The sequence below is a fragment of the Scyliorhinus torazame genome, chromosome 17, assembly GCF_047496885.1.
Source record: "Scyliorhinus torazame isolate Kashiwa2021f chromosome 17, sScyTor2.1, whole genome shotgun sequence".
NCBI lineage: Eukaryota > Metazoa > Chordata > Chondrichthyes > Carcharhiniformes > Scyliorhinidae > Scyliorhinus > Scyliorhinus torazame.
In genome coordinates, this window is record NC_092723.1 from 148,704,206 (window position 1) to 148,731,562 (window position 27,357).

At 47.4% G+C, this 27,357-nt stretch overlaps 1 protein-coding gene across 12 annotated transcripts in view; it reads left to right on the top strand.

Moving 5' to 3' along the window:
- Positions 1–27,357, top strand: part of rbfox1 (RNA binding fox-1 homolog 1) — a 2,508,969-nt gene that overhangs the window by 1,751,289 nt on the left and 730,323 nt on the right. The gene's annotated exons all lie outside the window — the stretch shown is intronic.

The following is a 27,357-nucleotide window of genomic DNA, read 5'->3' on the forward strand; positions in this document are numbered from 1 at the left end:
CTTGCACCAAAAGGAGGACACACAACGTCTCACCAAATCAACGGCTGCAATCCTTTCTGGCATCATAGTATCTTGCTTTCCCAATAATCTGTCAGAGTTTAAAGGATTTTAAGGTACAATATTTGAAGACTTGCACTGAACTGCTAAATAAATATTGCTTTGTCTTATACATGTGGCAATGTCAAGGTTGTGGGCATCCAGAAATGTTACTGCTCAGCTCCATTTACTTCCCAGTTCCTTCATCAAGTAAGTGTAAAGAAAGAAAATAAGTACCGAGTTTGCTTCAAGGCAGTAGTGCACCTTAAGATTCAGATGTCAAAGAAAAACAATTGAACTTCATTTTGCAGAGTTATTGTCATTTGAACTATTCAATATTGTGTTGGCCTGCAACAGATTTCTAGCTTGCGTTTACCCTCAAAATATTTGTGAGTTCTGTTGAGATTTACGAATGTATTAATGAATATGATTATTGTAGCTTATGCCTTATCGTCATTTGATAAAAGCGTATTTATTTTTAAAAATTAACCAGAAATCTGGAAGATACAAATGCATTTTTAATTGATAAATATATTGATAAATGACCAAGAAATAATATATGAGAATTAATTGACAAATACACATATTGAAGGACGAGTGAATTGATCGCCAGTTAAAAAGGAAAATAAGAGCAAAGTAAGAGAATGCTGTAAATACCATGCAGATCAGGCAACATCTTTGGAGGGAAAAACAGTGTTAACATTTCAGGTCACTGACCTTTCAACTGAGCCCTGCTGAGGAAGAAGACAAGGCAACATTAGTGGAGAGGTTTCCAGGGAACAATCTGGTGGGCACCACACAGTTGTTAATGTACATCAGGTGGAGGCATGAACATCCAAGGGAGTAAGCAATCAGACGTCTGGTGGATCCCAGGACTCAGCTGCGTCACAGTCTGATGCCGAGCCTCTGGACAAGGTTATCCCAGAGCTGATGCAGATGCTAGGACACATGAGATTCAGGAGGGAATGTCAGCAACATTCCAATGAGTGCATAGCCGATTGGAGGAGTCACAAAGGCTATGGGCACAGGAGATGATGCTGAGAATACATGGCACCGAGGCCAATACTGCTAGGGATGCGACTGTAATGGAAAGCCTGGAGCATGATGTCAGCATCGTGAGTGGTGGTGTCCAATGCATGGCTCAGTTTGTGATGACCATGGCTGCGGGCCTCGACATCATGTCCCAGGCATTGGCAAGGCACCTCAAAGCATGGCCCAGTCCCTGAGGAGCATTACTGAGCGCGTGGACACCATGGTGCAGACAATGGGGATCTGTCAGAGCTGGCAGAGCCAGAAGACGCGGGGCCTCCAAAGCTCACTCCAGCTGCCCCTCCGTCCCGTGGAGACCCCAAGGGCCCTATGGGCACCGACAGGGAGGAGGAAGTGCTGGAGGACAACCTGGGGCCTGCCACCAAGAAGACGATGGTGATCTCCAGTTCTTCCGAATCCCCCTTCCTGACATTGGCGCATCTAAAGGGAAGTGAGCAGAACAGAGTGGCATGCCGATGCCAGTGACACCTGTAGGTTGGCTGGACTCTCTGGCTCCAGGCCCTCTAGAGGATGTCCACCAAGGGCATCATGGTAGCACAGTTGGTAGCACTATTGCTTCAGAGCTCCAGGGTTCCAGGTTCAATTACCGGCTTGGGTCACTGTCTATGTGGAGTCTGCACGTTCTCCCTGTGTCTGCATGGGTTTCCTCCTGATGCTCGTCCCGAAAGACATGCTGTTAGGTAATTTGGACATTCTGAACTGTCCCTCCGTGTACCCGAACAGGCGGCGGAATATGGCGACGAGGGGCTTTTCACAGTAACTTAATTGCAGTGTTAATGGAAGCCTACTTGTGACAATAAAAAAAAGATTATTATTAAAAAAAAGTGCGAAAAAGCAGAAATCTGCCACCACCTCTCAAGTGCATCCTGGGGACACACTTAGACGTAGCAGTAGACCATGTAAGATCAAGAAAAGTGAAGATCACTGAGTGGGCAATGGGGGGTTGGGGGGGGGGTGTTTACAATTTGTAACTAGGGGAAATGGAAATGTCCAATGTTCACTGTTAAAACATGTTACACTTGATAAATATGAAGCCTCTGTCAGGTTAATATTCACAGTGGGCCTGCCTGCACCCCTACCCCGTGTTGCTCTCCACTCCACCCACCCCCCAGCCCAGGGCACAGTTGTCCAAGTGCAAACACCGGCGATGCAGACCCCATTTAGAGGATGGGTGTAAGCAGAAAGACAGGAGTCAGACTTGGGCATAAACTGAGGAGCACCAGATCTTAGCTCACGAGTGAGCATTACTCTCTGCCTTGTATATTGACCCCCTGACAGCACTGACATATGCCCATCACCCTGGGATGATGTTACACAGACCCTGGGAGGGTGGAACAGGATGGTCGGGGCGGAGGATGGTGGGAGGGTTGGGGAACGGGGGGTGGGGGGGGGGGGGGGAGGGGGTCAGAGGAGGGAAATGGGGGGAATGGGAGGAAGTAGCGTGAAGGGGGAGAAGGAGGGATATGGGGGAAGCAGAAGAATGGGGGAAGGAGGAGAATGGGGTAGGGGAGAGGGTAAGCTGACGGACAAAGCCTCGTCCTATGAGAAGTGGATGAGGATGAGGTCCTCCCTCACCACTACCTCTTCTCCACCCTTTGACTCCTCCTGCGGAGAAGCCGCAGGAGGAAACATCACCGTTCCATATTGGTACCAATACAAGGCTATATCAGCTCATTTTCACAAAAAAGCCCCACATAGTCTCACCCCTCGCAGGTTCCTCAACAGAAATGGAGGATAAGCCTGAAAATGTGTTATTTTGTCGTAGAAATTATCTACGTATTACTTGATCCACGTATCAGTGCCATTCTCCATCCAGGAGCCGCAGCTGTGCAGGCCTGCCCGCACAACCCAATCTCACCGGAACCAAATCCTGGCATCCACATATTCCACTGGCCCTCAAGGTGCAATTAAACATCCTTGACTTCCAGCATGTTTCAGTCGTGATGAGATGTCAGTTACATGCAGCACTCACCACATTAGCAACATAAGCATCAGCAATCTGTGAAAGCATTTCTTCAATGGCGTCATCAGGTGGCCCAATTGGATCAATGTCACGCACAAGGTCCCGCAGCGTCTCCTTACTTCAAACTGGACTCCTTCTGGACTCATACATCTCCCTGAGCCCGGTGTTCCAGGTCACAGGTATCTTCGAAAAAATTGTCCTTCTTCCCGGCTTCTAAAGAAGAAGGATTGGATAGATTGGCTTGGATTTGGATTTTTTTTATTGTCACGTGTACTGAGGTACAGTGAAAAGTATTTTTCTGCGAGCAGCTCAAACAGATCATTTAGTACACAAAAAGAAAATACATAATAGGGCAACACAAGGTACACAATGTAAATACATCGACACCGGCATCGGGTGAAGCACACAGGAGGTTAAATCGAGTTCAGAGGTAATGTTTCAGGTAAATGACCTTTCATCTGAACTTCTTGGAGGGTAAAATCTAATTTTTAAAAGTTATAGGCAAATGAATAATGAAAATAATAACGTTTCATAGTATGCATGATTAAGACATCAGAGTCCTGATGGAAGGTCTTTGACTTGGGGCATAATTCAGTGGACATGAAACAATGTCTGCTTTTGGGCACGTCTGGCATTGCGTTTCTCGGTGGCTGCCGCGCTATGATTCACCCAGCCATTCACTTGCATTTGGTAGATCAAATCAGGGCAGGGCAGGGGCAGGACCTACTCAGTTAATGGTAGGGAGTTGGGGAGAGTTACAGAACAAAGAGACCTCGGAGTACAAGTTCATAGCTCCTTGAAGTTGGAGTTGCAGGTGGACAGGGTGATGAAGAAGGCATTCAGCATGCAAGGTTTTATTGGTCAGAATATTGAATGCAGGAGTTGGGACATCTTGTTGAAGTTGTACAAGACTTTGGTAAGACCACACATGGAATACTGTGTTCAGTTCAGGTAACCCTAGTATAGGAAGGATATTGTTAAACTAAAAAGAGTGCAGAAGAGATTTACGAAGATGCTACCAGGACTTGATTGTCTGAGTTACAAGGAGAGGCTGGATAGGCTTGGACTTTTTTCCCTGGAGTGTGGGAGGCTTAGGGGTAACTTATAAAGGTATATAAAATAATGAGGGGCATAGATAAGGTAGATCGTCAACAACGTCTCCCAAAGGTAGGGGAGTATAAAACTAGAGGGCATAGGTTTACGGTGAGAGGGGAGAGATACAAAAGAGACCAGAGGGGAAATTTCTTCACACAGAGGGTGGTGAGCATCTGTAATAGGCTGCCAGAGGCAGTGGTAGAGGCGGGTACAATTTTGTCTTTTAAAAAACAGAGTTATATAGGCAGGGTGGGTATAGAAGGATATGAGCCAAATGCGGGCAAGTGGGACTAGCTTAGTGATAGAAACTGGGCGGCATGGACAAGCTGGGCCGAAGGGCCTGTTTCCACATCTATGACTCTGTGGCACTTTGCTGTTTTTTTGGGTCTCGGGGAGTTTCTCTCCACCAAGGCCAGATTTCTTCCATTGGTGATCTGATCTCGCCAGCAGGACCGGCTCCCAGTAAATTGAGGCGCCATTTTGAATGGCAGTCCTGATATCCACACACTCCCCTTCAGGCCCCTCTGCCCCGCACTTTCTGGACATTGGACTTCATCCCTCCCTGCCCACACTAACCTTCTACCGGCTCCTGGAACCGTTTCCACCCCACCTCTAATGGGGAAGGCCCCCACTGTGGACCCGAACCCAGGCAATGCCAACCTGCCACCCAAGGGCCTTGGCACTGCCAGGGTGCCTGTGCCAGACTTAGAGTGCCCAGATGCCAGGGTAAGTGCTAGGGTACCACCCTGCCCTGTCATGACCAACCTGGGGTCTGTAATGGCCTCCGAGACCCCCCCCCCCCTCACAAGGTGCAATGATGCCTGGTCTACGTTTTATGGAAAGCAGTGCTAATGCACCCGGTTGTGGTCTGGCAGGAGCAGTCGTTGACACCCGGGAGCCGAATGGCTCATTTAAATATGCTCATCTGGACACGCCCAGCAACCCTGATTTGGGGCTCTCGCGGGATTTTCCCGATGCAACGCAACGCAGTGTCTGAATCCCTTCCCGTTAACTCTGCTTCTCTCTCCATTAATGCTGTCAGACCTGCTGAATATTTCCAGCATTGTCTGTTTGTATTTCAGATTGCCAGCCAGAGAACAATTGGAATGACTTTAAAAATTAAGATGTCATACACTATTAAATGATGCTGGTAGGGGATACGTGTATTAAGTATTGGACAATTCTCTTCATTGAGAATACTAGTTCATTTCTTTCCGCTATTGTGCTAGCTCATTGACAGTTCACACCGTTTCATTGCCTTTCGGAACCCATTTAGCCTTTTGCAGCTCATCTTAATCTCATCCTTCATCCCTGTGATTTCAGGGGTTTATGGAAATGCCAGGCAGATGTGCATATATACACAGCCAAGAATAACTGATCGCAGAGATTCAAATAACCTTATCAATCTCAGTGGCATGTTTTTTTTTACCTATTCAGGAAGGCGATTGTAATTTACTTTGTTTTATAGCTCCTTCATTATCTGCTTACATGTTTGCCTATTTAAATATATATTGCACCATCAAACAACATTGTACTATGGTCACTTAGGTCATGCAGACTAAAAATATTTATTCGATGCAATCTCAAGTAAAAATTTGTTGTGTTAATTGTATATACTGTGGAACATTACTATATCCATTGGGGCCAATTCTCAGCCTCATTACGCCTGACGCACATCCTGCCCTGCCGGGAGAATAGCGGGAGAGTCCCAAATCGAGCTTGAACAGACTGCGATTCTCCTGGCCCGCTGCAGGTGAGGTAATCTGGTTTACCCTCTCACTGGGCCTGAACCAGTTTAGCATATTTAAATTTGAATTTAAATATGCTGCGACCGTTTCAAGCCTGAGTCTTCCTGCTCCCGATATTCTCAAGCCCCCCTCCCCCTCACCCAGTGGGAGGCTGGTGGGAATCATTACTGGCCTCCATCACTGGCCATTGGAGCCCCTGGTTGGTCGGGGACATGGCAGGGCAGTGCCTGGCACCCTGCCACTCTGGAAGTGCCAACTTGGCACTGCCTGGGTGCCAGGGTATACTACCAAGGCGCAGAGCCATGGAGGGGGGACATGAAGGGAGGGGGATTCAGGGGGGGGGGGGGGGATTGAAGCGGGGCATGAAGGGGAGGAATTGAGGCAGGTGATTGAAGGGAAGGTGGCATGAAGGAGCAGGCATGAAGGGTAGGCCCCTGGTACCAACAATTGGGTGGAGGGGCTAATGCTAGCGAGAAGGGTAGGGTCTGAAGAAAGACCCAATGGAGGAGGCCCTGATGCCAGTGATCTTTGGGGGAGAGGGATGGGTTGATGCTGGCAAGGATGGTGTGGTGGGGGGGGGGCACTAAATCCCCGATGCCGGCGATGTTGAGGGGCGGGCCTTTACTCTCGCTTTGCAATCGGAGTGCCCTCTGTGAAACTGGGCTTGCCAACATATTTAGGCCCCACCTCCCTCAGTGCCGGTGCAAAACTTACCCCCTCCAACAAAATTTCTAAGTGTGAGTGGGTTGTGATCTGGGCCACGTCCAGCCACCCGACTGGAATAGCACCGCGTTTCCTGCTGGTGACCACACTTAGAAATGTGTTGGGAGATTTTGCCCATTTTTCTTTTCCCTCTATCTTAGTCTTCCTGGTTTGTAATTAATACTCCACTGAGAATATGGCATCTACTATTCAAGAAAGGCTGAAATTTTCTTTACTAAAAGAGAAAATACAACCTTTAGCTGATCCTATCAGCGAAAGTGAACAATTGCTCGGAGTACACATGTTTTGCCGCGCTCCTTCAGCATGAATTAAAACTGGCGGTTTATCCCCATTTTTTAAATTCAGAAACTTTCCTTAAAAAAAGTAAAAATGCTTTGTGTCCGGTAAAAGACATTTTTCTTTCACTTGCTCAAAATTAAGATTATGCAGCCTTCCTCATTCATTCAACTGGTGTCTGCTTACCTGGAGTTCAGTGGGCACACCAGATATCATTATGAGCCCACTTTATCTGATATGGACCAATTATTGTCAGCTAGACCAACTCAGATCAGGCTGCAGATGGGAGGAATGCGCAGTGACAGATCCCCATCATCAATTTCCAAAATGGCAGAACTGAACAGAACCCGTGACTGCTCACTGTTTCCTTTGTTTACCTCAAAGTCATAAAATTGCTAAGTGAATGATTTGCCACATTAAATCAAATTAGTCAAAGAATACAATAGGAGTACACATGGCTTTGAGCTGATAAGATCTGGGGCGGGATTCTCTGTCCCTCCATATCCATTTACTGGTGCGGCGCGCCCCCGCCATCAGCCGGATTCTCCGTCCCGGCAGCTGACCAATGGGGTTTTCCATTGTGGGCACCCCTACGCCGTCGGGAAATCCGCAGGCATGAGTGCGCTGGTGGCAAAGCAGAGGATCCCGCCGATGGAGAATGCAGCCCCTGGTGTTGACATTATCTCAAAGAGCAAGGTGAAATTCTCTGGCTTGAATTTTCATAAGTCAAAAAGACTGCTCCTTAGCCGAAACAAAGGCGGTTTTACATGTTGAAATGCAGCTGCTTTCAAACAAACAATTTTTGTCACAGGAGTACATAAAATATGACTTGTAGGACTTCTGGTGCAGCAGCATGTAGCAGCTGAATGCACTTTAGATGGCTCCCCATGTGGGTCCAGGTACTTCGGGCTTTTCTGACCTTTTTGCAAGGAATTTTCGGGTTCCAACCTGACGACCCGGTGGGGCAAAAATCAGTGAATCGGGTGATGTCGAGGTCGGCATCGATGAGAGGCAGTGGGGGAACATTACAAGTGTCGAGCCCAAGCAAGGAGTCAACAAAGATGGCGGAGAAAATGGCCGCGCCATCCCCCTTGAGATGATGGCAGGGTGATGGCAAAAGAGTTGGAGACGTTCAGTCGGAAAATGGACGAGCGATTCCTGAGGCATGGCCAGGAGATGAGGTCATCGTTTAAAGTTATAGTGGAGGAGGCTCTGGGCCTGATCAAGGAGCAGCTGGGCAAGATGGCTAAGGCAGTAGGCGAGCAGGCTGAGAAGTTGAAAGACATGGAGAAAGCCTTGTCTCAGCACGAGGACCGACTTGCATCGTTGGAAGCCGAAATGGTGATTAGCAGCGACAGAAATAAGGGCCTCAAGGCAAAATTTGATGATATGGAGAACAGGTCCAGGCGCATGGTGGGTCTTCCGGGGGGGGGGGGGGGGGGGGGGGAGTCGAAGGCTCAAGGCCAACTGAGTACTTTTCTGCAAAGTTCTCTCAGCTGATAAGCGGTGAGGAGGTGCTTGGTGTGCCAGAGCTGGACAGGGCGCACCATGCCTTGAGGCAGAAACCACGACCGAATGAGCCATTTGGTGATCATTTGGTTCCAAAGTTTCCAGAAGGAGGAACGGGCCCTGGAATGGACCAAGAAATGCCAGAGCATTAGATTATCATAGAATTATCATAGAATTTACAGTGCAGAAGGAGGCCATTCAGCCCATCGAGTCTGCACCGGCTCTTGGACAGAGCACCCTACCCAAGGTCAACACCTCCACCCTATTCCCATAACCCAGTAACCCCACCCAACACTAAGGGCAATTTTGGACACTAAGGGCAATTTATCATGGCCAATCCACCTATCCTGATTGGGATAGTAACATGATGAGAATTTACCAAGACATTGGCACGGAACTGGCGAGGTGACCGGCAACCTTCAATAAGGCTAAGACGATCTTGTACAATCGGGTTGTGCGATTTTGGGTGGTGTATCCTACAGGAAGTCATTTTTGTTATTTGGGGGTCCAAATAGCAAGGGACTGGGGAAGCTCTGGGAGTTGAACTACACGAGTCAAGTGGAGAAGGTTCAAGCAGACCTGCAAAGGTGGGACGATCTCCCACTATCCCTGGCAGGCCCAGTGAAATCGGTTAAGATGAATATCTTGTTGTGGTTTTCATTTTTATTTCAGCGCTTCCTGGCGTACATGCATAAGGTGTTCTTCAGAGAGATATATTGGCTTGCGACTGGGTTTATTTGGGCGGGTAAGGCCTGGGGGTGTTGATAATGGCACCCAATGGTGCTGAAGAAACACTTGGCTAACCCGGTTGGAGTAGCCACGTTAAAAATTTGGAGGCGATTCCGTCAACATTTCAATTTGTAGGCTGCCTCGAGGCTAGCTCCCAACTGTGCAAGCCAGTTATTTGAGCCTGCTAGGACAAAGAACAAAGGACAATACAGGCCCTTCGGCCCCCCCCCCCCAAGCCTGTACCTGTCATGATACTACTGGGTCGATGTGAAGTTTAGGGAATGGAAGGAAAATTGGTTGGAGAAGGTGGGGCAGATGCCTATGGGTACAGGTATCTCCTGGTCGTAGCTGGGTCAAAGGGCACTTTCCAGCCTTTCCCCTACCTTGGGCGGATTTTATCCTGCTCAGGATCGGAGGTGGCCACTAAATTGGGCACATACCTGCGGATAGTGGGGGAAGAGACGTGCTTGGTTGAGGGTGTGAAGGCAAAGTGGGCAGAGGAGCAGGTACCGATCTTGGAAGAGGGGGTTTGGAATGAGCCATTGAAGAAGGTGAATGTTACCTTGTCTTGTGTGAGGCTGAGTCTCATCCAGCTTAAGGTGGTGTTTTGAGCACATCTCACCAAGGTCAGAATGAGTCGGTTTTTCGATGGGGTGGAGGACAGATGCGATCAGTGTTCGAGCAGGTCCGTACACCACGTGCACATATTCTGGTCATGCTCAAAGCTGATGGGTTTCTGGAGGTCCGTTTTTGATACTATGTCGGCAATCCCGGGCATTGGGTTGGGGCCTTGCCCATCTGTGGCGATTTTGGGGGTTTCATATGTGCCAAAGCTCCGGATGGTTGCAGGTCAAACACCCTGGTCTTTGCCTCACTTGTGGCGAGGAGGTGGATCCTCTTGGGTAGGAGGTCGACTACACCGCCTAGCGCCTCGTCGTGACTGGGTGACTTGATGGCATCTTTGCACCTCAAAAAGGTCACATTTACCGTTGTGGAAGGGTTTTACCATAGATGGCAGCCGTTTTAATGTATTTTAAAGAGTTGATCACAGTTATTTGTTAGGGAATAGGGGGGGGTTAGGGTGGGGGCAGTTGAGAGGTGATATAGCGTTGTAAGAGAAAGATGGTGGAAGTTCTTACTGTTTGGTTGTTATTCTATGTTACTGTATGTTTTGTATAAAAATGGTTAACAATTATAAATAAACATTTCCAATATGACGTGTAAGCTTTAGTCCTTTGAGGTAAAGGTCTGAAGCTGGCTGAGGTATTTGCTAAGGTAAGGAACTCCTTTGGGAGAGATCAGGAACCCCATTGAGATTGTTGAGAGTAGACATAAATGTGAATACAAGGTGGGTAAGCCCTCTAGAACTGCCAAGCCGTTTAAATCCACACGTCCCTTCCATCTTTGAAAAAATAGCACTCAGCCTACAGTTGAAAAACATTGGTACTTACTATTTCACTGTTTGGTGAGACAAGCCCTGAGGGTTATCATTATCGGATTAGCACTGCTTGATTGTTTCCACAACTGATTGCCACATTGGGGCCTATATGTTACAAATTTAATTGGTCATAATGAGATTAGCTGTCTCTACTGTGGGGCCATGAATACCAATATATGTTTTCCTGATTCTATGGGTGGGATTCTCCGACCCCCCGCCAGGTTTGAGAATCACCAGGGGGCTGCGCGAATCCTGCCGTGATGCCGGCTGCCGTATTCTCCGGTGCCGTTTTTCAGGTGGGGGCGGGATTCATGCCTCGCCGGTCGGGGGCCATTGGCAGCGGCCCCCCCGGCGATTCTCCGGACCCCGATGGGCAGAGCTGCCGTCCGTTTTTAGCCAGTCCCGCCGGCATGAATCATTCAACTCCCGTACCGGCGGGACTTGGCAGGTAAGTCGGCGGGGGCGGTCCTCGGGGGGAAGCGGGGGGATCCGACCCCGGTGGGTGGCCCCCACCTTGGCCTGGCCCACGATCGGGGCCCACAATCTGTGGGCGGGCTTGTTCCATTGGGGCACTTCTTCCTTCTGCGCTGGCCTCTATAGGGCTCCGCCATGGCTGGCGTGGAGAAGAGAACCCCCTGCGCATGCGCCAAAATACGCCGGCCAGTCTGCGCATGCGTGGAACCACTCCGGCGGTTCCGCGCATGCGCGAGATCACGCTGGCCCTTCGGCGCCGGCTGGAGTGGCGCCAAACCCTCCGGCGTCCACCTAGCCCCCAGAAGTGCAGAGAATTCCGCACGTTCGGGGGCTGTTGACGCCGGAGTGGTTGGCGCCGGTTCTCCCGCCGGCGTGGGGACTTAGTCCCCAGAAGGGAAAATCCCCGCCTAGATGTTTTTATAATAGTTAAATGAAATGTTTTAAGGGGTTAAGTACTTAAAGGGTTTAAATTGTTAGTACTGGATCTTTTTTCAATATAGTGAAGCCTGCAATAAATGCATTTCTTCTCACCATGGCTCCTTCAATCTGCATGATGGATACTGGGCGAGTGGGAATGGAAGGTGTAAGGCAACTGGGGCCATGGGTCGGCATAAGTTGTCACTTTGTTTGCATAGTGGCTATAAAGGGCCATGGGGATGAGCGGAGTGGGCATGGGTTGGGACTCAGTTGACATAGGGAATATCAAGGGCCATGGGGAGGTGGGGTCATAGATTGAGGCCAAAGGGGGGGGTTAGTGGGGACTTGAGGTGTTATGGATGGGGCACCAGGAGTTTTGGAAGGTGAAGGGGTCGGTTCTCATTTTAATTTTGTATTATAAATGGGACAAAGCCCCAGAGCATGGAGGTGGGCCTTTTAAACAGTCTGCCTCAGCACCGAGCAACTCCTGTCCTGTCTCCTAAATGCATCTGGAGTCAGTGGGCCCCTACCCTTGTCAGCACTCGCTACCCTGACTCCACCCCGCACAACCCCCAGGCCCGGAATTCAAATCTAAACATTCGGGGCCCAGAGTCCTGTGCTTTTTCCCCATTGATTGGAGTTCGTGTGGACCACAAGGGATCGCCCTTGAAGGGGCTGAGCTATCACATCCCTCCTCCCTTAACTCCCTCAATAACATATTTACAGAACAGGTTATGCACAGTTACTATGTATAACAAAAAGTTTGAGAGAGGGAGAGAGTCCATAACAGTTCATCACAGTGCCAACCTGCCAGGGGATTTTCTGGGTCTCATAGCCCTCCTTAGTCCCTCAACCTGCTCTCCATCTCTGAGCAAGATTTTCTCTGAGGTTTGACTACTCCAAGAGGGACATTCCCTTCTCCAGCTCCCTCCTGGGTCGTCGCCAGGGCCTCCTCAGAACTCCTAGATTCCCTCTGTTCTGGATACACCAAGGGGGCACAGATGTTGCCTGCTGGCTCCAACTGTTCTGAGATTGGGGTTGTGGTCTTCAGTAACTTATGTGGTCAACGTGCTTCTGCACAGTCCTGCTGTTCAAATCCACCACGTACGAGGCTGGGCCTGACTTTGATACAATTCGGCCTGGAGGCGACGGCCCATGAGTAATCCTACCCGTGGTGACTTGGGTGGGGGGCGGGGGGAGAGAATGTTATAAGAAAGAAGAAAATTGGCCAACCACAGGTGTGGTCTGCTGGACCGCTTCTTCATGGCTATTTTGAACATTTGCACAGCTGACTCCCTCTTTGAGGTGGGGTGATAGGGGGCTGTTCTTGTGTGGTGAATGCCATTTATTTAGATAAAATGCCGAAACTCTTCTCGGACGGCACTGTGGAGCAGTGGTTAGCACAGCTGCCTCACGTCGTCGAGGACCCGGGTTCAATCCCGGCCCCGGGACACTGTCCATGTGGAGTTTGCACATTCTCCCCGTGTCTGCATTGGTCTCACCCCCACAGCCCAAAACAATGTGCAGGGTAGGTGGATTGGCAACACTAAATTGCCCCTTAATTGGAAAAAAAAGAATTGGATACTCGACATTTATTTGTGTGGAAACATCCACACGATACTCCAACTACTGCCAATTACAGGTATCTCGTACGAATTCAGCACCACTTTCATCCTCTGAACTTTAGAATCTCTCTTTTATGCCCATTTCTATCTGTACTCACACCTGCAAAGACCTATTCATATGAAGCCATTAATTCCTGTTACACTATTTATTTTAAAATAAATTTAATGCGCTATTAGCTGTATCCTATTTTTGCTGGGACAGATAAAATGCTGTAAAACTGTGAATTTCTAAAAGTGATCTGGTAACTACCGGCAAAGTGTTGTCCTCCATCCAGAGGATCCGAAATTGAATCCCAGTCTTTAAATGGCATTCAAACCTGATTATCTTTATTGGACAAGTTCCATGAATGTTCGGTTGGATCACTAAATGAAGCAGTTAGCCATGGTTGAGTGCACTGTCTCAATGAAATAAAGACTGGCAGGAGGACTTCCATCCCTCAGCAGTACAACTGAATAGTGGAAGGACACTGGTAATCCCTGTGGAGAGAATCATTGTCCGCACTGCCCTGTGCATTGTCAGCCAGCAGTGTGGATTTTTGAGGGAAGGGGCAGGAGACCATAAGGGAAATAACTGCATTCATCAGGCAATCAAAAATCTCAAAGCTAATATGTAATCTGACCAAATGTTCAGTGTAACTGTTCACCGACCCCTCCACTCCCCCCCTCCCCCCCCAACAATATTGGAATTGTTTGAGCTAAATTGGTTGGAATGAAGGATTACACAAAAGCTTTTTTCCGAACATTGCCCCGAGCAAAAGTGTTTATTTTTCTCCACAGTTCCCATCTTTTCTTATTTCGATGTTCCCTGGAATTGTATAAGCATGGAACAACATCGAACCGGCAATAATAAGGGCAGCATGGTAGCACAAGTGGATAGCACTGTGGCTTCACAGCGCCAGGGTCCCAGGTTCGATTCCCCGCTGGGTCACTGTCTGTGCGGAGTCTGCACGTTCTCCCCGTGTCTGCGTGGATTTCCTCCGGGTGCTCCGGTTTCCTGCCACAGTCCAAAGATTGGCCACAATAAATTGCCCGTTGTGACCAAAAAGGTTAGGAGGGGTTATTGGGTTACGGGGATAGGGTGGAAGTGAGGGCTTAAGTGGGTCGGTGCAGACTCGATGGGCCGAATGGCCTCCTTCTGCTCTGGATGTTCTATGTTCTATAATATATTGAAATGTGTGAGAAAGAAAATGAACCACTCCAAAATCATTGCGGAGTCAGCTTTGCCAGAAGAACGTGATTGTTTAAAAGAAAATCCCTTCAAAGCCAATGTCGCTAGCATTCCAAACCGCAATACTCAGTGGCTGAGGGACAGTTACTCAGTCAGCCACAATGCAGACACTTAGAGCTTTCTCTCTGGGCCTTCTAGTTTACAACAGGCTTTGTAAAGACAGAAGAAGAAAAAAGGGCAGAGTTGACTGCACTACCAGCGGTGAGTGATTTGCTGGGAGTTGTTGTGATGAGTATCTGTAGATTGTCTGAAATGAGCTTTGGAGTTCCTCCATTTATTTAGGTCACAGGTCATTCTTTTATCCTTTATTTGTCCCGTAAAGTTATAGTGTTTCCAGATCCATTATCTACTTGGTATATGAGGATTTATCTACTTCGAGCAGTAAGGTTGATCTTGTTTACCTCTGGAGACTGGCAGTTTCCAATGGGCTAGGAGGAAAATTGGTAGCGGCATCTGCCAAAGATGTTCAGTACAAATAAAATTCAGGCCACTGATAATCCTTACTATACATTTCACATCCCCAGCAGTGTGCTGGCATCACGTCAACTATGTTTTGAAGCCTTATTAATATACCAGTAGGATAATGGAGATTTCATATGCATTGACATAATTAATGAAGAGGCAGGTAGTGTGCTCAAGCAATTAACACCACAGGGAAAAATAAAATTAGCCCCCTTTTTTTATATGTAATGCCAGAGTTAAGGACTGAATCGCACAGCAAATAAACGTGGAAGCTTTTAATGAGCTGCGGGATCAGGCTGCATAACCTGGAAAGTATGTTGTGTAAACACTGCCAGCTATTTAAACTGTTAGGCGTAATTGATGAGCTCGACCAGAATACTTGGGGAGGAGGGGAAAAGATTGTTAGGTAGGGAGATGTGCATTTCTTAAGCACCATTCTTCTGGGGCTAGGCGACACAGGAAAGCATTGATTTTTCTGACTTAACCAAAAAATATGGACTCTGCATTTAGCTTTGAAATAATTTAACGCAAATTGTAGTTTATCTGTGACAGATTGAATTTGAAGCATAACTGTTTTCTTTGTGGCGATATCCTCCGTAATATCTGAGTCACCAACTGTGCATGATCGAGTGCATGAAGAACACATTCTGCGTTTTGTTTACTCTTATACAGCATCCCAAAGCAGCCTACTCATTAATGAATATGCTCTCAATTATATCTGGAATTTTCTCTATTACAGCTTATCTAGGATTGTAGGAAAATGCGACAAGACAATGGAATCAAAATGTAAGTGCTATTGAGTTCAAATGGCATAGTTTCTTTTTTGGAAACGGCTATAGTCACGGCAATAAATATCAAGCAGGATTCTGCGTGTTTGTACATTTTGACAAAAAAGGCCAGGTTTGTTCCGATAATTAAAGACAACCTTGTCAGCTTGCTTCAATTCTGCCTTTCTAGAGTTTTTAATGCCAGTCTTGATCACTGGTTGATCCATCAGCTTTGAGAGTGTTCTTGCTTATTTGTACTGAGCCATTACTTCATGTGACAGGCAGTGGTTCTGTCAGAATGAATAGACTCCTTGAAAAGTTGGTAGCAAAGGGAAGTGACAAGTTAATGGAAGCTACAGGACTCTAATGGCACTACCTGGTATAAGTAAAGGAAAGTCATCTGGAGAACGTGCCCTAGCATTGAAGATGTCCATTTGCATTGCTATCTAGGTGTAAGGAACAGCTTGAGTGGGTAAATTCTTCCTGCTGATTACATTAGTGAAAAGTTAATGTGAGTGCAAAGTGGATTTTCCTGTTTTGTACTTTCTATATTTGTTATTAATATCAATAGGAGACATCTCCTTCCTTCATGTTATTAGACTTCTGTGGAATAGGTGAGACATTTAAGAAGTATTTCTGGATTATTCTGAATGTATATGCGCTGGCATTTCAATTCCTTATGAACTATATAAGGCTGATTAAAAATAAACAGCGTAGCTAAGAAATTAAAATCTCTGCCGCAGTTGTTTGTTACTGAAGTAATCCCCCAGCACTATGTGCATGAAAATATGTGACTAAAATTATATTGCCTTCTTTCTATCCAGCAATGCCATTCACCTATTACTTAACCCTTTGTAGTTTGGGCCACAGATTTCTCCATAACTGATGTTAGTGTTTCCTCTTGATTGCCATAGAAGAGGCCTGGAAGTTGCCAAGTGTGCCTGTCATACTATTTTTCTCACTCATTTAAGAAACACTGGAACACGCAAAATAGAGATGAGTGAGCTGGAGTGATGAGCAGCTGTGGGGCTTAAAATTCACAACTTTTTCCTTGTGAATCGAGTACAGCTAACTGCTACAGCTAGAGGCTGTTAATCTCCTGCCTTTTTAACCCAAGATGGAGATGCTGTCGCTTTTCTATCATATGGAATATATGACATTTGGATTCTTCAGCAGGGAACAAGGTCCATAAATCATTCCACATTTAAGCTTGCAACATCCATTGATTTGGGGCGACCTTGAGGTAGAAATTCATCTTGGGCAGTGGTATTGGAGCAATTGTCCATTTTTACGCAGTGCCCGATGTTTAATTCAATGAACTGCTGTGAATCTGCTGTGTTGATAATGGGCAACTGCCCCGATGCCAGCCAAGATGCTTTCTACTCCTTTAACGTTTGGGCAGCAACCAGCGGAGTGTGTTTGAGAACTGGCCCACACTGGTCGCTAAGATACGAGCTATAATCTTTACGGCCCAGGCCTCGTTTGAATCTGACTTTCACAGCTGCAGATGTCAAAAGAGGGAGGGGAAGCCCAAGGAGAGAGCGCTGACTGGCAGTGAGTGGCCCCTAACAGTTTTGGAAAAGCACATTTTCAAATGTTTTTGTGACTGCTTTTTGAGCGGTCAATGGTGATCCCCTCAAGGACCACTGCTTAGCCTTCCCGAATCAGCTGCACATGACAGACCATACATGGTACACGTTCCACCAGTATGTCCCTTAGATTTGCTATCAGGAGAGCAACACAGTGGCGCAGTGGTTAGCACTGCTGTCTCACGGTGCCGAGGTCCCAGGTTCGATCCCAGCTCTGGGTCACTGTTCGTGTGGAGTTTGCACATTCTCCCCGTGATTGTGTGGGTTTCACCCCCACAACTCAAAGATGTGCAGGTTAGGTGGATTGGACACGCTAAATTGCCCCTTTAATTGGAAAAAATGAATTGGGCACTCTAAGTTTATTTTAAAAAAGATTTGCTATCAGGGCCCGAGTTACATCATTAGGAAGCTGATTTGCTTGAGAAAGGGGTCTAGCGCATGTTTCAAGCAGTTGCCCAATGATAGACCCCTATCAATATTGCAATGCCAAGTACAAGGAATTTAAAAGAGTGGTAAGTCTCGCAGCTCTTATAGAACATAGAACATAGAAAAATACAGCACAGAACAGGCCCTTCGGCCCACGATGTTGTGCCGAACCTTTGTCCTAGATTATTCATAGATTATTGCCCTGTTGTTTCTGCCTCTCGGTAAAATCTGTAGGATTATAATATGGCCAGACTTTTCTATGCAAGTATTTATCTTCATGAATTTAGTTTCATATTTATTAATAATAGCTGTGTATAGAATTTCTTGAGGGGCAAGTTTAAGATTTCCTTTGATGTATTTCTGTGGAACATTCTAATTCTATTAACAGCTGATGTATGCTACTCATGAATGGAGACAGTGAGTAGCCATTACATATTTAAAAAAGAAAGACTGGCGTTGACTGTAGGTGTTGTATCTAAGTTATATCAGACCATTGACTGAAACTTTGCTTGTGATGTCTGCAGCAGCAAACACACCTACAAACTTGATCAAATTTACAGTTCTTGACACAGTAGAATCATAGAATCACTGCCGTGCAGAAGGAGACCAATCGGCCAATCAACCTGCTGAAAGAGCGCCCTATCTTGGCCCACTCCCATGCCCTATCCCTGTAACCCCTTCTAACCTGCACATCTTTGGACTGTGGGAAAAAACATGGAGCACCCAGAGGAAACCCAAGTAAACAAGGAGAGAATGTGTAAACTCCACATAGTCAACCAACGCCTGAATTGAACCTGGATCCCTGGCACTGTGAGGCAGCAGTGCTCACCTTTGGGTTGTTTGGTGGCACAGTGGTTAGCACTGCTGTCTCGCAACTCGAGGGACCCGGGTAAGATGTGCAGGTTAAGTGGATTGGTTTTGCTAAATTGTTTCTTAGTGTCCAAAAGGTGAGGTGGAGTTACTGGGTTACGGGGACAGGGTGGAGGTGTGGGTTTGAGTAGAGTGCGCTTTCCAAGGGCCGGTGCAGACTTGATGGGCTGAATGGCCTCTTTCTGCACTGTAGGGCTTCTAACCACTGTGCCATCCTGGTGTTCCAGAAATAGAAGCAAATGAAAGACACATTTCCAGTTAGTTCAGATGCCTTTTCATACCAACTTTGCAAAATCAACTTAAATTGGTTATATCATCAAGCCATTCAAAAGCTTCCACAACAAGACCACTTCAGGGATGCCCAACATGGTGATTACCAAAACGTTTTTTATGATAGATTGAATAATATTTGCAATATATGGGCTACCCCATTCACACAAATATCTCCAGTTTGCTATTTTAAAGATGTCTTTCACATGTATATTTTAAACTGGGCAGAGGCTTTATTGAAGTAATAAACAGAGGGTAGGCGAGCCATGCGAAACACAGTAGGCATTGGCGGATTGGAAGATCCCAGTGGCGAGCCGGTTCCGTGTCTCCCCATTGGAAAACACGCAGGATGGGGGCTGGGAGGTAGGGGTGGCGGGGGGGGGGGGGGGGGGGTGGAGTATCACATCATGGAGTTTAAGCAGTTTATGTTTCAGTTTCAAGCCATGTTTCAGTTTCAAGCCTGAAGATTTACAGAAAAACTTCAAATTCTGGGAGCACAAAATGCGAACAAAATGAAAATTTATCGCAGAAAAATAGAATACAAACATAAAGATACAAATATTAATTACAAGCTTGAAAGCCCTGCTTTTAACTCATATATTAAGTAATCAATTTATTTGGGGCAAAGAGTCAACAATCCCAATGTGCAGGTTTTGTCACTGAGAAAGTATTAATCAAGCCTTTTGCTTTACTGTTGACAAATGATAATCTGTGGGTTGTGGGACAATTGGAGTTCTCCAGACTGAGGTCGATAGTTATTTGTTAGGCAAGGGTGGTAATGGAAACAGAACAAGGGTGGATGGCTGAAGTTGAGGTGCAGGTAAGCCATGACTTAATTGAATAGGAGTGCGTTTATTGTTGCACTGTAAACATTGCGGCGTGGAGTTTGCAACCCTATGGCTGGACCTGCCGCGGGAGATTCGGCGGCCCAACCAAAGGTCTTTCGGCAGGACCGGACAATCCTGCCGATGGGTGGGACCAGAAAATCGCACCTTATAGATCAGTTTTGAAAACTTAAGGAAACAGTGGAATCTGGGATAGCAAGAGGAAAACAGACAAAATGAAAACCATAGCAGCATAGCGGAACAGTAAATGTAAAGACATGAGTGCTAGTTATAGGTTTGAAGGATTGAATGGACTACTACTGATCCCACATTCCAAGAGGTGTGTAAGATCTTCCAAAGATAATGATGGCCCACTTTAAAAGTGTCGCTGCCTCTGAGAATGTACGCTATTTTTAAGATGACCCTGTTACAATATTTGCATTCACTATAGTGATCTTGTTGGATGGCATCACCTGTTTGGTATTCCTAAGTTTAATTTTTACTAATGTTAATGATTTAATTATGTACATAGAATTACATAAAATCTGAAGCACAGAAACAGACCGGTCTATGTTTATACTCATCCTACCCTAATTACCTGTTCCCAACCTGCTCCTATGTCTCTCTGTTCCCTTCTTTCTGATGTATACAGCAGGAATCCCCTTAATGTATACAGCAGGAATCCCCTTTAGTGGAGCTGAGTCCACAAAAGATCAGCCTGATCTCATTGAATGGTGGAGCAGGCTCGAAGGGCCAGATCGTCTACACCTGCTCCTAGTTCTTATGTTTTTATGTAAATGAATCAACACTATCTGCATCTTCTACTCCATGTGGCATCAACGACCACTGTTCTCACTGTTCTCTGTGTAAATAATGTTTTTCCAATGATTACCTTATATTTATAGCCACGTCTTCTGGACACATCCATGAGTGGAAATAATTTATCCACATTTATGCTTCTCCCTTCATAATTTTTAAGTCTTCTTGGTCTGCTTTCCAGTGGAAATAATGGTAGTCTGCTCAATATTTCCTGACAGTTGGATCTGTTGAATTCTAGTAACTTCCTTGTGAATCTTTTCTGCTCTTTCTCCCATGTTTCATTTTGTTTTATAGTGTGGAGACCAGGGGCGAAATTCTCCTACCCGCCCCGCCACATTTCTGCGCCGACCGGCCGGCGGGAGTCTCCGTAACACCGGCCGGTCAATGGGGTTTCCCATTGTGGGGCAGCCCCACGCCGTCGGGAAACCCCCGGGCGCCGGCAGAACGGAGACTCCCGCCGGCGGAGAATGACGCCCCAGAGCTGCACAAAGTTCTTCAAGGGTGGCCAAACCAACATTCATAACGAATATATTTTGGTTCCAATAATGCGTTTGATCAAACCCTTGGGTTCATATGTCGCTGAGGCTGGTCAGATGAAAGTTTCCTTCTTTTCTGCCTTGATTGTGAGGTTCTAGCTGTCCTGAGCTTGGAGAGTATTGGTTCAAATCTTAGTGAATACACATCCTTAACTCACAACTTCCCTCGTTTCAGCCCCATTAGTGCTCTCTGATCACTGTCGGAGGCTTGTTGTGGAAGACATGGAGGAAAAGAATATCTGCATTGGTACCATGCCGGTGGGAGGGGGGTGGGGGTGGTGAGGAGAAATACCACTTGTGATACGTTCATAATGATTAACTTTGCACTATTTATGATTCATGGAGAAGAAGCAAAACTCTTTTCTGAGCCTCCTGAATCATGCACGTTAATTGCGAGCGTTAAGTGTGAGCAGTTGTTATGCAGATTACAAGAAGCTTTCTTTCAGCTAACCCATGCCACACTTAACTTGGCTTGCCCGATGCTGACACATAGTTTTCTTAAAGAAAAAGATTTTCCAGTCCCAGCAGTGACATTCCTCACCTTGATAAGTGCAAAATCTGATCAAAACTTTGAAATCACAGATACTAGAAGAAGATTGTCTGTCTGCTGCGATATATAATATCCTGCCATCATGTTTGCAGCCATCAGTTTCTGTTTCAGGAGAACATTTTAAAGATTATTTGGTGTCTGAGCTGAATGGGTGGGTCAAGGAAGTACTGATGTGTGCCAGTTGAGAAATGTTTCCTAATAAAATGTGCGGGTGATGCCAGGATGCAACCTTACATGTTTCATGCCATTAGTATTAAGCTCATATGATAAGAAACTCTATCCTCGCCAGGGTAGTTTGTGGGCTATGGCTGTGATCTACCTGAATGGGAACAGAGTCCCGGAGCGCGGAATTAGCCGGGTGTTTCCTGGTTCTCGGAGTGTTTAGAAGCACCCCTTTATCCAGGCAGGCAGATCAGAGGCCTCAGCAGGGAATGCACAGCCTAGGCCACACTTAGCTCCATTCCCTGCACTGAGGAGGTCCACTCGACGGAACCCCTCAGTGCAGGGAGAGATCGGGATGCCATTTTTAAATGGTGTCCCGATCGCGCGAGCCCGCGATGCAAACCCAGTACCGCCTCCAAACCCCAACTCGCGTACAAGGGGTCCTCGGCCACCCACACACCGCCCCACACCTGCGCAGGGCACCCCACCCCCGGTCCGCTCCCCGCCATGTGAAAAATGCCAGCATGGCACCTTGGCAATGCCCCTGCCAGCTGGAACCCAGGTGGCACTCACGGTGCCAGGCTGGTACTACCAAGATGCCAGGCCAGCAGTGCCAGAGTGTTCCTGTGGCACCAGCAGTGCCAGGGTGCTACCCTGGCCACAGGACAAGCAACTGGGGACCTCCGATATCCTGGGAGGCCCCCACCAGTGCCGTTCCATCCGGTCCCCATTTGTGGAGACCAAAAACTGAACGGCGCTCACCCGAGCTCTCCAAGGCAAGGAAGGTGGTTAGCTCCCACACCTTAGTTAGATCTCAGGAATGCATATTAGAGTGAGACAAGCGGATTTGCCAAAACATTGCAACATCATGTGAGATCACGTTAGATCCCGTGAGGCATGGCTAGCCATGTAGATCTGGAAATTGGATCTCCCGGCATCTACCGGCCGCCCCGTGGTGCTTTTCGACGCATAAAGCAGCCAGTAGATCTCGCCCTGTATTTATTTCTATCCGAGACAGGATTGGAATAAGGAAATATGGGGCGAAGTTCTCTGGAAACGGCGCGATGTCCGCTGACTGGCGCCCAAAATGGCGCCAATCAGACGGGCATCGCGCTGCCCCAAAGGTGCGGAATGCTCCGCATCTTTGGGGGCCAAGCCCCAACATTGAGGGGCTAGGCCGGCGCCGGAGGAATTTCCGCCCCGCCAGTTGGCGGAAACGGCCTTTGTTGCCCCGCCAGCTGGCGCGGAAATGACATCTCCGGACGGCGCATGCGCGGGAGCATCAGCAGCCGCTGACAGTTTCCCACGCATGCGCAGTGGAGGGAGTCTCTTCCACCTCCGCCATGGTGAAGACCGTGGCGGAGGCGGAAGGGAAAGAGTGCCCCCACGGCACAGGCCCGCACGCGGATCGGTGGGCCCCGATCGCGGGCCAGGCCACCGTGGGGGCACTCCCCGGGGTCAGATCACCCCGCGCCCCCCCCAGGACCCCGGAGCCCGCCCATGCCGCCTTGTCCCGCCGGTAAGGTAGGTGGTTTAATTTACGCCGGCGGGACAGGCAATTTATCGGCGGGACTTCGGCCCATCCGGGCCGGAGAATCGAGCGGGGTGGCCCGCCAACCGGCGCGGCGCGATTCCCGCCCCCGCCGAATATCCGGTGACGGAGACTTCGGCGGGGGCGGGATTCACGCCAGCCCTCCGACCCGGCGGGGGGTCGGAGAATGTCGCCCATGTTTCCTACACCTTGCACAAAGATACACTCTGGAGTAGGTTGCAAGGCAGTGTTACATTTCAGGCTTTAGATAGCATTTGTAGGCTGCTCATGTTAGACTTTCAGTTTTTGACATCATCTCAACTCTTCTGTGTGTTACTATTTTGTAACAAACTGGAAATTATGTATTATCCTAGAACTATTAAACTGGAAGTTGCAGAGTCTGCTTCGGATACACAGAGGTTGCAACACAGAGACAGGTCATTCAGCCTAGACCGTCTGTTTTGACCTTTAGCATCTACACGAGCATTTACCCACCCTGCTCTCATATCTCATTAGCCTTTAGCCTGGATCCCAATAATGTAGGTAGTGCTCTAACTGGAGCCTTATTCAGCTTTTATACAGGCTCATCATAATCTCTGCTCTGCTATATTTTATATCTCTTGGGATAACATTAAAATTCTATTAATTTTTTTTGCCCAATTCTCAATGTTTTATTAATTTAAAGAAAACAAAGGTCTTAGCAGATCATTGACTGTGTTTTGTTCTGCAAAAGGATTGGAACAACATATTTAATACAATCCTTTCCTGATACTGTACAGGTAGCAAAAAGAACAGAGCTAAGAAAATTATCAATAAATATGAATACTCACATTGTGATAAAATAGTAGCATTGGTGACATCCGAACATTTTGCTTCACAGCGTGTGAATCATTAAGTAATGAACGTTAAGATAAAGAGATACATTCCACCTGCATAATTCTTAACCAGTTGCAAGTTAGGCATTAGAGTTAAGCTTAAACTTTAGTTTCATTAGTGAATAAATACACCACCCACATGGCACTGAGCCATGTGAACTCAAAACAACCTTTGTTTGATCCTTAGGTCATGATGAATTGGATGATTTCTTAGCCAGTGGAGGGGTACAACCACTGCCAAAGTTGTTTTAGTTAAAGAAGGAGAGGAATTAGCCAGAGAGCTCTGACTCCCTGTGGTCACCATGTGACTCTTCATCCTGTTATGGCCAGGGGAGTAGAGAAAAAATGAAAAGACCAATTCCCTTCCCTTCTGTGCCCAATCAATCTCGTTTATTTTTGAAATGGTAGATCTGTATGTTTCTAAAGACCCGTTAATGTGTGGTCAATTTAAGTAGCACCAACAACAGAGCTTTGTGGGCTTAAGCAAAGAGGACAATCTATTTGCACACTCACCCCGAAGGTTCTCTAAACGCGTCGTCAGTTACACACCGTACGATCAAGAAAGATACAATTAAAGAAGGTAGTGAACTTCTCCACATATCAAAAAACAAAGGAATATTTAACTGTTCTTCTGATTTACATACATCCAATGAAGAAGGAGCGTTTTGCTCTCTTGAGTTCAGTTGTGTTTAGATAGCTGGGATCAGATATCCAGATTGACTGAAGGTTTCCTTCCAAGAGAAGACTGTTTAACAGGTTACATAGACAGGCATCTGGCTATTGTGTCAGGAGGTGCAATTTATTTACAGGTGGGTGTGGAGCTTTGGAGACAATCAGAGGGTCTTTTTAAAATACATTTGAGCTTCTCAGCTCTTAAAAGCAAAGATGGTGCAGCCTTTCTCTGCTGCTAATGTATTTTCAGTGTCATTCTGCAGGGTTGCCCAGGTCTCTTCTGAGTTTTTGGATAAATTATTTCAGTGTCAGAGAACCAGTTTCAATCACATGTGCAACAGCCATTGATTTACAATAGGAGATAAATGGTTGTCTTTCAGCATCAGAGCACCAGTGTCAGTCACATAGTCAACAAACATTGATATTCAATATAAGGTGGAATTTCACACTTAATGGGCGGGAGTCTTCGGATACCGGCGGGGCGGGCAACTCCGGCGCGAAGGAGTGGTGTGAACCACTCTGGCGTCGGGCTGCCCCGAAGGTGCGGAATTCTCTGCGCCTTCAGGGGCTAGGCTGGTGCCGGAGTGGTTTGCGCCGTGCCAGCCGGCAGGGAAGAGGCTTGGCGCCACGCCAACCGCCGCCGAAGGGCCTCCAGTGGCCGGCGTGAGTTGGCGCATGTGCGGGAGTGTCAGCGTGTGCTGGCGTCATCCCAGTGCAGGGGGGTTCATCTCCCCGCCGGCCATCGTGGACCGTTACACCGGCCGGCACGGAGGAATAGAGTAACCCCACGGCACAGGCCCGCCCGGGGATCAGTGCGCTCCAATCACTGGCCAGGCCACCATGGGGGCACCCCCCCCCCCCCGGGCCAGATCCCCCCCGCACCCCCCCGAGGACCCCGGAGGCCACCCATGGAGCCAGGTCCCGCCAGCAAATACCTGTTGTAACATACGCCGGCAGGACCCGCCGAAAACAGGCAGCCAGTAGGGCCATCACGGGCCGGAGAATTGCCGGGGGGGCCGCTGCTAGCGGAGAATTTGGCAGCCGGAGGGGGTGGGATTCATGCCGCCCCCCCGGCGATTCTCCGACCCGGCGGGGGGTCGGAGAATCCTGTCCAATATGTGGGCAACTGGTCTTTGCATCTTTTCCTTGTTATATTGCAAACCTGGGAACATCAGCCCAGAATTCTTCCACAACAGAGAGGCTCTCCATAATGGTGAAACTATCAAGGATGTCCAAAAATCAGAAGACCTACCCCTAAACATGGCATTTCCCATTTTTGTGGGGTTAGGATTGAGGGGCAGGGTACATGCATGATTCGCTGAGGTAGCTGGCCATTCAAATAATCAGTTAACTCCACTCAAGTGGGGTTTTGGTAGGTCAAGAGTGTGAAACCTGAAGTGTATATATTAATAAGGTAAGATCAGGTCTGAACCTTTTGGCTTTATTTGGCTAGCCTCTGGAGAGGTACGGTATCCCTTTGAAATTGGTGCCGGGACACCTTATGGACAAACCATTTGGTGCCATTTAGGGCAAGGCAGGTGCTCTGTGGAACTGTTAAAAGTCGGCATTCATATGCACAGGAAATGCATGAACCTGCTACTGTCATGCTCTTTGCAACTGACAAAAGACCTGTCAAAATCAACTGTCAAAACTATCAGCAGCATCTGTCAAAGAGACCTGTCAAGCTGTCAAGGCCTTTACGTCCTGTCCTTTAAATCTTTGAAAGAAATGCGTAGGGTTTTTAAAAAAAATTGTTTGCTATTTCACTCTGCCTATTACATGAGCCTGAGGGCTTTCAGTACTGAACTAATGCTTCATTACTTGTTTCACAACCACCCATTATCACAGTAGGGTGTCTGCCCTTTCACAGATCGGTTGACAGCTGTAAGTCGTTAGAGATTAATTGATGTTCACCTATGAGCCCCAACGCTTGTTGCTTGTTATAAGGGATTGAGCGCTTGAATAAAATGATTGTTGTTATGAGGCTGTATGTAATTGAAGGAAAATACATGTAGTAAAGGGTTTTTTATGAATAAATGTTTTTTATAATACAGTGAAGTCTGCACTTAGAACTCTATTTTGTAGAACTTTATTTTATCCCATCTCTGCACTGGTTTTGAGGTCTTCTCATGTTGAGTACTATGTGATTTGACATGGTCGATGTAAGAGCAAAGAATGTTGGGTGGGGGCAAGCATTGGCTCGAAGTTGACAAAAGTCTAAAAAGCATCGCGGAAAGAGGTTGCAGCATTGTTGGCATGGAGAATATGAGAGGCTAAGGGGTGGGTAGGTGGCATTGGTTGGGATGAATAATATGAGATGTTACAGGGTTGGTGGGAACATTGTTTGGTATCAAGTGTATGAGGGGTTATGGGCTGGGTGGGAGCACGATATGGCATGGGTTATCATGAATGGGGCAAGTGGAGTGTGTGGAGGTGAGGGCCGGCGGCATATTCAATATTTTAATCTTTATTTAAATTTTTTGGAAGACCGGCCTTCCCTCTTCTGCCTCTACACCCGGCATCCTCCTCAGTTCTTCCGAGCTGACCCCCCACTAATCCTCCCCGGATCCACCATGACTGAAAATTCCCCTCCATGTGCACCCAACCTGGGAGCGGAAATCTGGGATATGGAGTATTGGAGTCAATTGACTCTGTTTTGGAGCAAGCTTCAAACAATTGCAGGCATGAATTCC